Source organism: Nycticebus coucang, chromosome 4 (genome assembly GCF_027406575.1).
Source record: "Nycticebus coucang isolate mNycCou1 chromosome 4, mNycCou1.pri, whole genome shotgun sequence".
NCBI lineage: Eukaryota > Metazoa > Chordata > Mammalia > Primates > Lorisidae > Nycticebus > Nycticebus coucang.
The window spans coordinates 81,440,929-81,458,749 of record NC_069783.1 but is presented as its reverse complement, the minus strand read 5'-3'; positions in this window follow the sequence as shown (position 1 = coordinate 81,458,749).

Here is a 17,821-nt window from a genome sequence, read left to right as displayed (position 1 = left end):
ATCACCTGTGGAAATGGTGTCTCTAAGAGAGGACATCTGAAAAGGAGATATCAAATTATAATGCCTGACAGAATGGATTACAAGAACATATACTTTTGGTTTTCTGCAATCATCACCTAAGCCTTGCTAATAGTTAAAATAGCTTTAGCTTTCTTTGTTAACATCTTCAGTCACCAGTATCCATACATATCTCTCCTTGCCCTAAACACTTTTGTTTAAATTGCCTAGAAATTTCTTAGCCTGTTACTTAAGGATCTCCATTATATAATAGAAGCAGAGAGCAGAGACATTAATAGAAAGACTATCAACTAAAAATATATTAACCAAAACTATGAAAAGTGTCAAAGTAAGTATTCCAAGTCACTGCTCTCTTATAATGGTCACTTGTTATTCTTTAAGTAACTGTTCATTTAAATGTATCTGTTCCTTTTGTGAAATTTTCACAATTCACAGTCATTTATTCTTTTTGTTGTTGTTTTGTCAGTCAGGTATTTACTAAGCACTTACTATCTTCCAGGCACTGTATAGATTGATCTCTGCCTTCATAGACATTTGACAGAGGTTATGACCATTAATCTATTTTCCACATAAATGTAAATACGTAGCTGGTGGTTGTGAAAATAACAGGAGCACACTGAAAACTTTTGCCTAGAAGGCCTGTTGTATCAAAATGTCCTCAAGTTAGAGGAAGAATAGAACTAAATAAATATATTTATAAATTTAGAAAACATCACTTGAAACATTGGGGAAACTTTGTCATTAATTAAGATCACTCCAGTACAGAAAGAAAACAACTTAGAGATGCGCTGACGAGATAAAATGTTCTTAAAATTTCTTATGCAATTTGTACTTTTTTACTTACTATGTGACAATGTTACTTAATTATTTAAAATATTTATTTTAATTTTAATTCAGGGATTTTTGGTCTACTTGTATAAATTCTGTGTTCAATTAAATATATATATATAAACATGCAAACATGTATAAACATACACATAAACTTTTATGGAATATAATTAACATTCTGTGATCATTTTAGCAAAAATTGATGACATATTTCATGTTCAGAAATGAATTTATGGTAAACAGAATGTGCAACCTTCATTTAGATTCAGTTTAAATTTTGCTTTAATAGTAAAACAGTGTACAGAAGGATAATATTAATAGTAAAATTTCATTTGCCAATTATGTGGAACATTTTATTATAGTATCTGAAGTCATTAATGATTTCAGTTATTGTACTTTACCTTTCACCTACACACATTCACTGCTACCTTAATGTCTATGAAGATTGAAAATAAGTTTGAACTTTATGCTTTTTTTCAATACATAGGTTCTTTCTGTGTCCATTTTCTACATTGTGTGGATATACTCGATGTGAATTATTAGCAGACATACTGGGTTGTAAACTATTTTATGCTCCAGAAATTTGAAATCAAATCAAATAATTTTAATCATTCAATAGTTTATTATTATTATTATTTAGAGACAGAGTCTCATTTTGTCGCCCTCGGTAGTATGCTATGGTGTCATAGCTCACAGCAACCTCCTGATCCTGGGCTTAGTCAATTCTCTTGCCTCAGCCTCCCGAGAAGCTGAGACTAGAGGTGCCTGCCACAACGCCCAGCTATTTTTTTGTTGTTGCAGTTTGGCCGGGGCTGGATTTGAACCAGCCACCCTCAGTATATGGGGCCAGTGCTCTACTCAATGAGCCACAGGCACCGCCCCATTCAATAGTTTTTCAATAATTCATCATCATTTTTGTAATTTTATTGGGTTGCTTTATTTGTATGTTTGATTTTTCTTTTTTTTTGGATTATAACCAATTTGGCTTCTCCTTCACCATCTTCATCTATCATAAGTATTTGAAGCTTATCTAATGTCACCTAGACCATGAAGGCCTTTCCAGATGCAACATTTGAAAATAACGTGCCTTTCTTCTAAACCTCACCATGTTATCATTTCTAGCTTATTTTACTTAATTTTGTAATCTTTATATTTATTGTTTATATCCCATTAAAAGATAAGGTATTTCAAATTGTCGACTCTGATATTAAAAGGAGAGTTTTGTACCAAATGTTGAACACATATTTACATTAAGCTGCAGTCTGCCGTTTATTGTCAGCTTCTAAATAAATCAATAAAATATAAAGTAAATCTAAAATAAATAAATAAAATACAAATAAAAGTACAAAAAATGTCTTCTGCTGACACTAGAGAGAGATTGTTTCTGAGTATTGACACAAGAAAATATTCAGTAAGATGAAAGTTACATAGGTCTTTTATATTAAACAAATGCCATAAGCAAGCATAAAGACAAAGAAATGAGCCTACACTTTTGGGAAAGGAAAATGCTACCTTGATAAAATTGAAGCCTGAGTAACGAAAGACAGCTGGAGTTTGAGGGTGTCCCATGTCTTCTGTATGCAGAGTGCACTGCATTTATCCTAGAAGGACACTATAGTGAGAATGCAATATAGAAACGGTATGGCTGGGGTCACATTCTTAGCTGTTCATGTCATGAGCCCAAATTAAAGAGATTATTAAGTGCCAAGGAATATTTTTCTAAAGATTACCATATGTGTAAGTGGGGTAAAAAAAAAGCTTCACTATCCTTGTAGTTTTAAGAGTTTCCAGAAATTTCTCAGAGTAACTCTGTGAGTGTATGTTTGTGTGTGTTTGTATATTTGTGGTCAGATGGGTTGTTTTAAGGAAAAGGAGTAAAAAAACACAAAATACGGGAACATATTGTTCTTATAGTTAAAATATTTATACACTGATTCAGAACATAAACAAATTAAATAAAAATTTGCAAAGACACCATGATGTTTCTACTGGTTACAGGTTATTCTTTTGTATTAATAAATCTCTTCTATGTGATATTTTAATAAAGAATAAAATTATGTAAACAAAATGATAACAAAACAATTGCTTATCAGATAACATTTGAATTTTACAACTGTTGCCAGAGAAAGGTAATACTATCAATATAACCATTTACTAAAAAATTTTAAAAGATCAAATATTGTTAAAGGACAAATATAGTCAAGCACACATGGTAAATCTATATATTCTAAATATACCAGATTATTTATTAGTTAAAGAAGTGACTATAAACTACTTGGGAAACAAAGCTTATTAAACAGGGCAAGAGATGTGGTGAGGAAAGCAAAGACAACTTGAGTTTAGAAGTGCAAGAAATAAATAAGTTAATCAATATTGAATCAAGGCCAACACATCTGAAGAGTTAATGGTGGTTCAATCAGATACTATTGGAATCCAACAAAAAAATAATCCAGTTGAACTAGCCCAAAGCAATGGCTTTAAGTAGGAGAGGCTTGTGAACGCCTCCCATTACAGCTAAATTTGTCAAGTTGACATCTGATTTTAAAGATGGACTATCACTATCTAATGGGTACTGATTACTACAACTTGTGAATGAGTATTAAGCATTTTAAGAACAGACACTCAAACCAGTGGATCTTAAACTAAGACATAAGGGATTGTGATAGTTAGCAGATATATCCTCGGATTAAGCAATTTTACTCTGAGAATTTTTTTTTTTGATGTTTTCTTTTTTTTTTTATTATTGTTGGGGATTCATTGAGGGTACAATAAGCCAGGTTACACTGATTGCAATTGTTAGGTAAAGTCCCTCTTGCAATCATGTCTTGCCCCCATAAAATGTGACACACACCAAGGCCCCACCCCCTCCCTCCATCCCTTTTTCTGCTTCCACCCCCCCATAACCTTAATTGTCATTAATTGTCCTAATATCAAAATGAAATAGGATTCATGCTTCTCGATTCTTGTGATGCTTTACTAAGAATAATGTCTTCCACTTCCATCAAGGTTAATACGAAGGATGTAAAGTCTCCATTTTTTTTTAATAGCTGAATAGTATTCCATAGTATACATATACCACAGATTGTTAATCCATTCCTGGGTTGGTGGGCATTTAGGCTGTTTCCACATTTTAGCGATTGTAAATTGAGCTGCAATAAACAGTCTAGTACAAGTGTCCTTATGATAAAAAGATTTTTTTCCTTCTGGGTAGATGCCCGGTAATGGGATTGCAGGATCAAATGGGAGGTCTAGCTTGAGTGCTTTGAGGTTTCTCCATACTTCCTTCCAGAAAGGTTGTACTAGTTTGCAGTCCCACCAGCAGTGTAAAAGTGTTCCCTTCTCTCCACATCCACTCCAGCATCTGCAGTTATGAGATTTTGTGATGTGGGCCATTCTCGCTGGGGTTAGATGATATCTCAGGGTTGTTTTGATTTGCATTTCTCTAATATATAGAGATGAGGAACATTTTTTCATGTGTTTGTTGGCCATGCGTCTGTCATCTTTAGAGAAGGTTCTATTCATGTCTCTTGCCCATTCATATAAGGTATTGTTGGCTTTTTTCATGTGGATTAATTTGAGTTCTCTATAGATCCTAGTTATCAAGCTTTTGTCTGATTGAAAATATGCAAATATCCTTTCGCATTGTGTAGCTTGTCTCTTTGCTTTGGTTATTGTCTCCTTAGCTGTACAGAAGCTTTTCAGTTTAATGAAGTCCCATTTGTTTATTTTTGTTGTTGTTGCAATTGCCATGGAAGTCTTCTACATGAAGTCTTTCCCTAGGTCAATATCTTCCAGTGTTTTTCCTATGCTTTCTTTGAGGACTTTTATTGTTTCATGCCTTAAATTTAAGTCTTTTATCCATCTTGAATCAATTTTTGTGAGTGGGGAAAGGTGTGGGTCCAGTTTCAGTCTTTTACGTGTAGACATCCTGTTCTCCCAACACCATTTATTGAATAGGAGTCTTTCCCCCAAGGTATGTTCTTGTTTGGTTTATCGAAGATTAGGTGGTTGTAAGATGTTAGTTTCATTTCTTGGTTTTCAATTCGATTCCAAGTGTCTATGTCTCTGTTTTTGTGCCAGTACCATGCTGTCTTGAGCACTATGGCTTTGTAGTACAGACTAAAATCTGGTATGCTGATGCCCCCAGCTTTATTTTTATTACTCAGAACTGCCTTAGCTATACGGGTTTTTTTCCGGTTCCATACAAAACACAGAATCATTTTTTCCAAATCTTGAAAGTATGATGTTGGTATTTTAATAGGAATGGCATTGAATAGGTAGATTGCTTTGGGAAGTATAGACATTTTAACAATGTTGATTCTTCCCATCCATGAGCATGGTATGTTCTTCCATTTGTTAATATCCTCTGCTATTTCCTTTCTGAGGATTTCATAGTTTTCTTTATAGAGGTCCTTCACCTCCTTCGTTAGGTATATTCCTAGGTATTTCATTTTCTTTGAAACTATGGTGAAGGGAGTTTGTCCTTAATTAGCTTCTCATCTTGACTCTTATTGGCGTATACAAAGGCTACTGACTTGTCGACATTGATTTTATATCCTGAAACATTACTGTATTTTTTGATGACTTCTAGGAGTCTTGTGGTTGAGTCTTTGGGGTTCTCTAAGTGTAAGATCATGTCGTCAGCAAAGAGGGAGAGTTTGACCTCCTCTGCTCCCATTTGGATTCCCTTTATTTCCTTGTCTTGCCTAATTGTATTGGCTAGAACTTCTGGCACTATGTTGAATAGTAAAGGTGACAGAGGACAACCTTGTCTGGTTCCAGTTCTAAGAGGAAAAGCTTTCAGTTTTACTCCATTCAGTATAATATTGGCTGTGGGTTTGTCATAGATAGCTTCAATCAGTTTTAGAAATGTGCCACCTATGCCTATTATCATATTTTAAATATCACCTTAAAGCACTGAATCCACTTGGTGCAGGTTGTAGGATCTTTGTGTCCATAATCATGTATGGGGAACTTTTAAAACTTTTAATGTAATGTTTGTCACATGGAGCTAGTCCTAGAAATCTAGGTGGGTAGATTGCCTGAGCTGAAGAGTTTGAGACCAATCTAAGCAAAAGTGAGACCTCATGTCTACTAAAAGTAAAGAAAACTAGCCAGGTGTTCTGGTGGGCACCTGTAGTCCCAGCTAATAGGGAGACTGAGGCAAGAGGATCACCTGAGCCAAAGAGTTCCAGGTTTCTGTGAGCTAGCATGCCATGCCACTCTACCCAGGGCAACAGAGTGAGACTCCATCTCAAAAAAAAAAAAAATATATATATATATATATATGTAGAGAGAGAGAGAGAGAGTGTGTTTTGGAAGTTTATAACTACTCAGGTTTGATAAACTGCCAGTTGGACCAAAGAATAGTTTAGTGGAGGACTTAACCATCTTGATTCCAAAAATTATACTACAAATCAACAGTAATCAAGGCATTGTGGTACAGGGTAAGGACAGATGTGGTACAGGGTAAGGACAGATGTATAGATCAATAGTTCAATGGGATCAAATTGAGAATCCTGAAATAAATTCTTAAATTATGGTCACTGGATTTTCAAAAGGGAGCAAAGACCATTCAGTGGGAAAATAGCTATCTTTTTAATAAATTGTTCTGGGGCAGAAGAGGCATGCCTACTTGATACTATATGCAAATGATAACTTGAAATAGATTAAAAACCTGAATGTAAAAGCTAAAACTATAAATACTTTGAAGAAAGCATTTGGATAAATTATTATGACCAACGATTTGGCAATGGCTTCTAAGATATGACACAATAACTGTAGCTACCAAACTAAATATTAATATAAATAGGACTTCATCAAAATTGAAAATTGAAATTGAAAATGTTTTTCATTTCAAATGGTTCATTTTAAAATGTTTTTCATTTTCATTCGAAAGGTTAGAATGAATTTATATACAGAGGATGCTATAAAAATATATACATTTTAAGAAAGAAAAAAGTGGGCTGCACCTATGGCTCAAGGAGTAGGGCACCGGCCCCATATAATGGAGGTGGTGGGTTCAAACCCAGCCCCAGCCAAAAACTGCAACAAAAAAAAAAAAAAAGGAAAAAGCTGTTAATATTTTAATACTCAATGTATCATTTGAACACCTCTTAAAATCATAGAAGTCCAACATGACTTGAGTATTACAATTTTAATACAGCTTTTTTCTTTCTCAAAATATGTATACATAACACCTATATATGTTTATACACTGGGTGAACATAAAGCTTGTTTCTAATTTACTATGTTAAACTATTTTAAATTGCACACAATTTTTTTTTGTTTGTTTTGAACTAAAATCTTTATTGGAAAGATAGATTTTCAGATGGGTAAAAACATGAAGACTCGGGGCGGTGCCTGTGGCTCAAAGGAGTAAGGCACCAGTCCCATATTCCAGAGGTGGCGGGTTCAAACCCAGCCCCGGCCAGAAACTGCAAAAAAAAAAAAAAAAAAAAAAAAAAAATGAAGACTCAAATTTATGATATCTAGAAAATTGAAATACAAAGAAAACACATATAAGATCGTAGTCATAGTCAAAGGATGGAAAAAGGTATACAGTAGTAGATAGAAGCAACTTGGTGTGGCTACATTAATAAGGGTAGACTTAATTTCCAGAAATAAAGAGGGACATTTCACAATGATAAAAGGATCAATTCATCAGTAAGATTTAGTAATCCTAAATGTAAATGCATCTAATAGCAGAAGTAAAATGTGCCAAAACTAAAGGGGAAATTAGAAAAATACCTTATTATTATTATCGTGTGAGACTTTAAATAACTCTAAGTAACTTACAGATCTAATAAATAAAAAATCAGCAAGGATAATAAGCTTTCAGCAACACAACCAACAACTTAATCTAATTGATATTTATAGGACAATCCACCCTACAACAGCAGAATAAACATTCTTTTCAAGTGTGCAGGGAACATTAATCAAGGTGGATCATAATCAGGGTCATAAAATAACTCTCAATACTTTCTTTTTTTCCCATTAAATCATAGCTGTGTTCATTAATGCAATTATGGGGTACAATGTGCTGGTTTTATATACAATTTGAAATACTTTCATCGAAGTGGTTAACATAATCTTCACTGCATTTTCTTAGTTATTGTGTTAAGATATTTATATTCTACACTTAGTAAATTTAACACGTACCCTTATAAAATGCAACATAGGTGTGGCCCCACCCAATTACCCTTCCTCCACTTATTCTCACCCCTTCCTTCCCCTCCCCCACCTCTTTCCCCCTTCATCTTGGGCTGTAGTACAGGGGTTCTCAAACTTTTTAAATAGCGGGCCAGTTCACTGTTCCTCAGACTGTTGGAGGGCCGGACTGTAGTTTAAAAAAAAAAACAAAAACTATGAACAAATTCCTATGCACACTGCACATATCTTATTTTGAATTAAAATAACAAAATGGGAAGAAATACAATCATACACCAGCATGTGGCCAGTGGGCCGTACTTTGAGTACTCCTGGATAGCTTTCATATGGAAGTGTGGGTGTTTATAAATTGGTTTCATAGCAGGGCTGAGTACATTGGATACTTTTTCTTCCATTTTTGAGATACCTTGCTAAAAAGAATATGTTCCAACTCCATCCATGTAAACATAAATGATGTAAAGTCTCCCCCTTTTTTAAGGCTGCATGATATTCCATGGTGTATACCACAATTTAATCCATTCATGGGTCAGTGGGCTCTTGGGCTTCTTCTATGACTTAGCAATTATGAATTGGGCTGCAATAAACATTATGGTGCAAATATTTTGGTTATAAAGTGATTTTTGGTATTCTGGGTATATGCCTAGTAGAGGAATGGCAAGATTGAATGGCAGCTCTATTTTTAGATCCCTAAGTGATCTCCAAACATCTTTCCAAAAGGAACATATTATTTTGCATTTCCACCAGCAATGCAGAAGTGTTCCCTTTTCTCCACATCCAGGCCAGCATCTATGGTTTTGGGATTTTGTGATGTGGGCTAATCTTACTGGGGTTAGATGATATCTCAAAGTGGTTTTGATTTGCATTTCTCTGATGACTAAGGATGATGAACACTTTTTCATGTGTCTGTAGACTGTGTGCCTGTCTTCTTCAAAGACGTTTCTATTCAAGTCCCTTGTCCACACTGAGATGGGGTCACTTATTTTATTTATTTATTTATTTATTTATTTTGCAGTTTTTGGCCAGGGCTGGGTTTGAACCTGTCACTTCTGGCATATAGGGCCGGAATCCTACTCCTTTGAGCCACAGGCACTGCCCAAGGGTCACTTATTCTTTTCTTGCTAAATATGTTTTGAGTTCTCTGTGGATTCTGGTTATTAAACCTTTGTCAGAGACATAACCTGCAAATATCTTCTCCCATTCTGAGGACTTTCTGCTTGCTTCAGGTACTGTGTTCTTGGCTGTACAGAATCTTTTTAAGTTTGATCAGATCTCAATAATGTATTTTTGGTGTTGCTTCAATTGGCTGGGGGGGTGGGGGGTCCTCCTCATAAAATATTCTCCCAGGCCGATTTCTTCAAGTCTTTTCCCTGTACTTTCTTTAAGTATTTTTATAGTCTTAAGTTTAAATCTTTTATCCAGTGAGAGTCTAACTTTATTAATGGTGAAAGGTATGGGTCCAGTTTCAGTCTTCTACAGGTCACCAGCCAGTTCACCCAGCACCATTTGTTAAATAGGGAGTCTTTTCCCCACTGAATATTTTTGATCAGCTTATTGAAGATCAAATGACGGTAAGTAGCTGAGTTTATATCTTGGTTCTCTATTCTGTTCCATACATCTACCTCTCTGTTCTTGTGCCAGTACCATGCTGCTTTGATCACTATCGATTTATAATATAGTCTGAGGTCTGGTGTAGGATAATATTTAGAAATAAATATAGCCTACATCAAGCACACAAAGTGAATTCAGTGTGAGTTTAAAATGAATTGCTTTTCTTCCAGAGGCTTAAGGGACTTGGGCCCCCCGGGATACACGCAGAGTTGGTTTCCCTGGAGTTATAAATTCCATAAGCCATTTCTCTGAAGCTGTACACTCCATGAAGCCTGAGATCAAAGGGCATTCCACCCTTCCTCAGAGATATGGGCCAGAGGGTTGACGTATATTAACAACATATTGTCAGAGGTCTATAGGTGCTCTGCCCTGAGGAAAAGACACAGTCATTACTTCATACTGAGTAAACTGAGTGAATACTTGAAGATATTCTTCCATTAACTCTGTTTCCCTGTGGCTACTTTCTTTTTTATGATTTTGTTTACACACCTGCCCAGAGATTAGTCTGTGTCTAGAAGAAGATGTTTATTAGAAAAGTGATTGTGTTGATGTGGTAACAGGATATTTCCTTTTTAATTGATTTCAGATAGGTAAATTGAGGTAATAGTGAAACTAATAGATAATAGATTAAGTGTGTATGTGACTAGAAAGGTATAAAATCAAACCCCTAAAGAAAGATATTTGCTACATGCCATCTCATCTTGTGTAGTCTGTTTCTTGACTTAATAATTACAGGAGCGAGTTTACATCCACGGCAAATCTGCTGATCATTCGCATCTCCGGTCACGCAACTATCTGGTATCATGATTCCTCCTGATTTGTTTTTATTTCTGTAATCTCTTGGCTAATGAAGTTTTTTTCTGATTCCATATAAAATGAAGTATTATTTTTTTCGAGATCTTTAAAGTATTACAGTGGTGCTTTAACAGAGATTGCATTAAAATTGCATATTGCTTTGGGTAGTATAGACATTTTACCAATGTTGATTCTTCCCAGTCATGAGCATGGTATGTTTTTCCATTTGTTAACATCTTCAGCTATTTCTTTTCTCAGAGTTTTATAGTTCTCTTTATAGAGATCTCTCACATCCTTTGTTAGGAAAACTCTCAAATATTTTGTCTTCTTTTGCAGTACTGTAAAACGAATAGAGTCCTTGACTGTTTCCTCTGCTTGACTATTGGTGCTATATATAAAGGCTACAGATTTGTAAGTATTGATTTTGTAATCTGAGACAATGCTGTATTCCTTGATTACTTGGAAGAGTTTTGTAGTTGAATCCCTGGGGTTTGCCGGATATACAATCATACATCTTCAAAGAGTGAAAGTTTGAACTCTTCTGACCCTATATAGATACCCTTGATCACCTTTCTTCCCTAATTGTGATGGCTAAAACTTCCATTACAATGTTAAAAAGCAGACAATGTTGGAGACAATGGACAACCTTGCCTGGTTCCTGATCTGAGTGGAAATGATTTCAATTTAACTCCATTCAATACGATATTGGCTGTGGGTTTGCTCTACATGGCCTCTATCAGTTTCAGAAATGTCCCTTCTATACCTATTTTCTTAAGTGTTCTGATCATAAAGGGATGCTGGATATTATCAAAAGCTTTTTCTGCATTGATTGAGACAATCGTATGGTCGTTTTTTATTTTGTTTATGTGATGTATTATATTTATAGATTTACGTATATTGAACCATCCTTGAGACCCTGAGATAAAACCAACTTGGTCATGGTGTATAATTTGTTTGATGTATTGCTGGATTCTGTTTGCTAGGATCTTGTTGAATATTTATGCATCTATATTCATTAAAGATATTGGTCTATGATTTTCTTTTCTTGTTGCGTCTTTTCCAAGTTTGGGGATCAGGAAGATATTTGCTTTATAGAATGTGTTGTGAAGTATTCCTTTGTTTTTTATGATTTGGAAAAGGTTACGTAATATAGGTACTAGTTATTTTTTAAAGGTTTGTAGAATTCCAATGTGAAGATATCTGGTCCCAGACTCTTCTTTTCTAGGAGATTTCATGTAGTTGATGCTTTTTCAGTACTTGATATAAGTCTGTTCAACATTTCTAATTCTTTCTGGGTAAGTCTAGGAAGGGGGCGTGCTTCCAAGTATTGGTCAATTTCTTTCATATTTTTGTATTTTTGAGAATAGAGGTTTTTGTAGTATTCATGAATTTCTGAGATCTGTTGTTATTTCACCTTTGTCATTTCTGATTGATGAAATTAGGGATTTTAATTTTCTATTTCTGGTTAGGCTAGCCAAGGGTTTATCTATTTTATTAAACTTTTCTGAAAAACAACTTGTTGATTCATTGATCTTTTGAACAATTCTTTTGTTTTTGATTTCATTTCATTCAGGTCCAATTTTGGTGATTTTTTTTTTTCTTCTGCTGGGTTTGGGGTTGGAGTGTTCTTTCTTTTCCAGTTGCTTGAGATCTCCCATTTTGTGTTGACTTCCTCTCTTTCCATTCTCTTAAGGAAGGCTTGTAGTACTATAAATTTCCCTTGTAGGACTTCCTTTGCAATATCCCAGAGATTCTGATAATTCATATCTTCATTATCATTCTGTTCCAAAAACTTTGGTAATTTCTTTTTTAATCTCATCTGTGACCCAGCTATCTTTCAGCATAAGGTTATTAGTTTCCATGTCTTTGTATGAGTATGCAGATTCCCATTATTGGTGAGTTCAACGTTTATTCCATGATGATATGAGAAAATACAAGGAATAATTTCTATTCTTTTAAATTTGCTGAGGTTAGCCTTGTGACCTAAGATGTGATCAATTTTGTGGGATGTTCCATGGGATAATGAGAAGAATGTGTGTTCAATTTTGTTAGGATGAAATGTTCTGTAGATGTCTATTAAATTCAATTTTATGGTGAAGTTTATGTCCAGAATTTATTTGCTTAGTTTCTTCTTGGGGTATCTATCCAACACTGCCAAAGGTGTGTTAAAATCTCCAACTATTACGGTGCTGGAAGATATCAAATTGTTCATGTCTGTTAGGGTCTTGTTTATAAATTGAGGAGCATTTTGTGCATAAATGTTATTAATGGATATGTCATCATGTTGAGTGTTTCCCTTAACAAATATGAAGTTACCATCCTCGTCTTTCCTTACTTTTGTTGGTTTAAAGCCTAATGTATCTGCAAATAAAATTGCAACCTCTACATTTTTCTGTTTTCCATTTGCCTGCATTATAGATGTCTATCCCTTCACCCCGAATCTGTATTTATGCATTAAGATTAGATGAGATTCTTGCATGCAGCAGATATCTGGTCTGAGTTTTTGTATCCAGTCAGCCAACCTGTGCATCTTTAGTGGACATTTAAGCCATTCATGTTAATTGAGAGTATTGATAAGCCTGTAGTATTTTGGGTGTCAAGTTTTTCAAAAGACTAATGGACATTTTTAATCTTTTTTGCCACTTTGGAAGTTGGGTTTTGATCAATAATTTCTGAGTGAGTTTACTTTGGTGGTAGAGCATTGCAGTGGTCATTATGGAGGATGGGTCTCAGAATAACTGGAAGAGCTGGTTTAGTTACAGCAAATTTCTTCAACGTGTGAATGTCATTAAAGGATTTGACTTGTAAATCATAAGTGAAACTCAGTTTAGTTGGATATAGGATCCCAGGCTGAAAGTTGTTTTGTTTTAGGAGATTGAAGGTTGATGACCATCCTCTTCTGGCTTAAAAACTTTTAGCAGAAAGGTCTGCAGTCATTCTAATATTCTTCCCCTTATAGGTTATGATTTTCTTATGTCTGGCTGCTTGTAGGATTTTCTCTTTCATATTAACTTTGGAAAAGTTAATTACAATGTGTCTAGGGGATGCTTTATTTGGATTGAGTAATGCTGAGGTTCTGAAACTGTCTGCAATCTGAATTTCAGAATCTCTTGCCATGTTTGGAAAGTTTTCCTCTAAAATCTCTTGGAGTAGAGCATCTGTGCCTTTCAGATCATTCTCATCATCTTCAGGAATTCCAATAAGGTGAATGTTGCTTTTTTGGAGTGGTCCCTCAACTCTCTCAGGGATTGATTTGTCTTTGCTTTCCATTTCTCTTCATCTTTGAGCATTTGGAAGCATTCAAAAAGCCTTGTCTTCAATGTGCAATATCCTTTCCTCTGCCTGCTCCCTTCCTATTACTGAGGGATTTTACTGCATTTCTCAGGTCTTTGAGGGATGCAAATTCTTGCCTCAATTTGTCAAAATCTTTGATGATTTTATCTTTGAATTCTTGAGCCAATTTTTGAATTACTCCTTGAACTTCTAATTCCTATTTTACTTAAATTCTGTTAATCTTATTTGCTATCCAAATTCTGAATTCAATTTCTGACATCTCAGCCTTTTGTTTATGAATAGGATGTTCTGTTGCATTTCCTTTGTCATACATTGGGGGAGTTCATCTACTCTGGTTATTCATGTTGCCCGAGTTTTTCCACTGATTCCACCCCATGGTTATTTTTCACTGTTTGTTTAGAGAGGCTGGTAAGGCAGAATTAAATTGAGGGCTCCTGGAGATATAATTAATCAGCCCTTTAGCAAAGTGCTGGGACTGGTGACTGCAGCTTTTCCCCTATGCTTTACCAAAGTCCCATTCATTACTACAAACTGAGACTCTGGGGACCAGCTTGGTATGATGGGGCTAGGTGGGTCTGTCTGGTATTTAGCTAGACTCTGACCAATCTTAGTGGCTCAGTGACTTTAGGTTGAAATATCAGCTGTGGAGGAATACAAGCAATTAAGACAACCTGCCCCCCTCACTGGCAATACCTGGGAGAGGAGAATCAGACCCTCTCTACAACACAACCAGGATATAACCTTGGAGAGTCCCTAGGTGATTGGCCCAGATTAAGTGTACCAAACCAATTTTCCCAGTCAGCACAAACACAGATTAAGTGGGAGAGTTCACAAGGTCACCAGAAACTGGACAGCAGGGGTCCACTGGCAGCTCAAGTGTGACTGGCTCCGGTGGTCTGTAGAGTTAGAAAGGCCTGCCCATCAAAAAATTATTCCAGGGGGGATGGTGCCTCTTTTCCTACTTTGCATCACCGTCATCCCCAGTCACTGGTTACCCTGCAGGGCTGCAGCCCAGCTCTCTCTAATACTCAAGTATACCAGCAATTTACACCTAAGTCAATGAAGAGACAATGCCTCCCCAACTGGGCCATCTCACTGTGTGACCTACAGACAGGAGGAATTCAGGCCTGATTCCCTCTGGTGATCATTGGAAACTGGGGAGTGTTCCACCTGCATCTGTACTCAACTGGGGGTTACTGTGGTGGAGTGTGGTTCTCTCCCTCAGAGACCACACCTCTGCCTTGGTGACACTCCACCTCTGGAACCCCTGAAGGTCAGGTCAGTTTTCCTCCATGTTCTACAGAATTGGCGAGGTGTCTCTCCCAAATTTTACCACAGGAGGAGGGACAATGGAGCCACCACTGCTGTCAGGGTTGGTGCTGCCACTGTCGGGGGTGGTGCTGCTGGTCTGGGGTACTGCTGTGAGCAGCTTGCAGGAGCTGGGTGGGGAGGCTCCAGCCACTGGCTGTAGGTTGCAGGAGCTAGGCAGGGCTGAACTGCTGACCACTGGCCACAGGGGTTGCAGGAGCCAGGGAACTGGTTGGCGGTGCCCTGAGGATAGCAGAAGTGGGAGGAGTGCCTGTGGGCACCACAGTAGTCCCCGGTGGTCAGTGGTGCAGGTTCCCCTCTGCTCTTTCCAACACGGGGCAAGTCTCTCTCCCCTTGTGACTTGCTGCCTCTATTAAAGTTATAGTTTTAGCACAACTGTCCCACAGCCCACTAGATGCCCTGCCATAGCAAAAATCTGCCAGACAGTCAGGGTTCTGCAGGGGCTAGTTTTCCAGACTGCCAAGAGAGGGGGGAAGGGTGGATTGGGAATTCAGGAAGGTAGGGAGAATATTAGTTCAACTTTTGGCCCAGGCAAGAGACTGCCTGGTCTTGTAGTGGTATCTCTCCATGGAGGGAGTCCTGGCTCTCAGTCGTTCTCTCCCAAGGTTCTCTGTTCACTATTCACGTCAAACTGCTTTCCTGAGGTTGGGAGGGGAAGGATTCCATCGTCTTTGAGATGGGTTTTGTACTTGAAATTTGTTTCCTTTGGTCCCAACTTGCTTCAGCAGGGGTGATGTGAACCTATCAATCCTCTCTCTCAGCTCAGCTCCTGATCTTCCGCTTTATGGGGTTGATTCTGGCCATAATTTCTTCTTCTGGATCAGGGGTCCTCAAACTCCACATGAGGTGGTGTGATTGTATTTGTTCTCATTTTGTTTTTTTTTTTTTTTACTTCAAAATAAGATATGTGCAGTGTGCATAGGAATTTGTTCATATATTTTTTTAAACTATAGTCTGGCCCTTCAATGGTATGAGGGACAGTGAACTGGGCCCCTGTTTAAAAAGTTTGAGGACCTCTGCTACTGGATGGTAGCCTCTGCTGAAAGCTGGCTTCAGTTGGCCATCTTGCCTCTCTCTCCAATTGTACATAAATTTTATGTCCATTTATATGTTTATATGTTATAGAAACACATATGATTTATATGTACATATAAATTTATTTTTAATTAAATTAAAATTTTAATTTACACATTAAATTTTTAATTATATATTGGATATTATATATTCATATAAATACTATCTACTTAATTTTGTACTATTTAAATTATACATTATCTTCTTTATGAAATTCTCTCAATTATATTTCAGAGTGGGCATGAGTTGGACATGGCTCATGCCTATAATCCTAGCAATCTGGGAGGCTGATGCAGGTGGATTGCTTGAGCTCAGGAGTTTGAGACCAGCCTGAGCCAGAGTGAGATTCCATCTCTAAAAACAGCTGAGTGTTGTGGCAGGAACTAGTAGTCCCAGATACTGGGGCAGATGAGGCAAGAGCATTACTTGAACCCAAGAGTTTGAGGTTATTGTGAGCTACGATGCCATGGCACTCTACTGAGAGTGACAAAATGAGACTCTGTCTCAAAAAAAATCAAAAAAGAAATATTCCACTTGGAAAATAGTGTCAAATATTGTGAGAAAATGTTATCAATTAAGAAATTAAATCCAGCAGTGTATTAATTTTAGCATTATTAAGTAGAAGAAACTGGATTGTGAATACAGAAACATAGAAAACTATGATATGATATATTACTTGTTGTTTATTAAAGATATTGGGAAAATACATTACCGCATGATGAAATACATAAAATAAACATAATATTTGTGTATATAAAGTACAGAAGTTTAGCTATACTTGCCAGTGATATCACCTATTCATAAAAATTTTCTAATATATCAAGTTCTTTTAATAATACCAATTAATGTTATTGAGAAGTATGTCTCAGTTTTTAAACCTTCAACTTAATTTATAGGGTAACACTGTTCACTATAAGGGCACATGAGTTCTTTTTATGTCAGTGGTTTGTAAAAATCTTCTTGTTCCTATCCATGTTTTTGCACTAAATTTTAAGTGAATGGGTTTGAATAAGATGATCTTTAATACAACCTGTGATAATAAAGTATCCTTCAATCTGAAACAAACATAGTTCTGGATAGGGTCTTTTTACAAATTTTCTATTTTTTTTTCCTTTGCCCATTGGTCCAGATTAGATTGTATGTAATGCCTATTCCCCCAACTTTAGCTTTTGCAATTGTTTTAAGGTAATATGGCAATTTGCTGTTAAAGTCATACACTTATGTAGGACACTGTTATGTATAAAGATTTTAAATATTTAAGCTAACTATACATTTTTGTAGTCTGATACTCATCTGAAATGCGAAATGGTATATTATCTTAGAGCTATTTTGATTAAGTATCCCTCTTCATCTAGTACTCAGCCAAAAACCAAAACAAAACACCCACAAAAAACCCAAACCTATTGGGTATTACAACACCTTTCCACACTGGCTTTAATAAATTCCTTCTTACATAAGAAAAAATTCTCTTCTCTCAATAGTATCCATTAATCTCTAATCCAATACTGTGAATTTTCTTACCCTTAGTGCTGGTAGTTCACATTCATGAATGAACTTTCTTATTTCCATCTAGATATTTGGAGACATGAGAATGATTCTCTTTTCAAAAGACATTCTCTTACGAGCCTAAAACAACCTTTGCTTTCAAATGCTTCTTTTGTAATTTAATTAGAGGACACAGTATCATAATATTTTAAGTAATTTC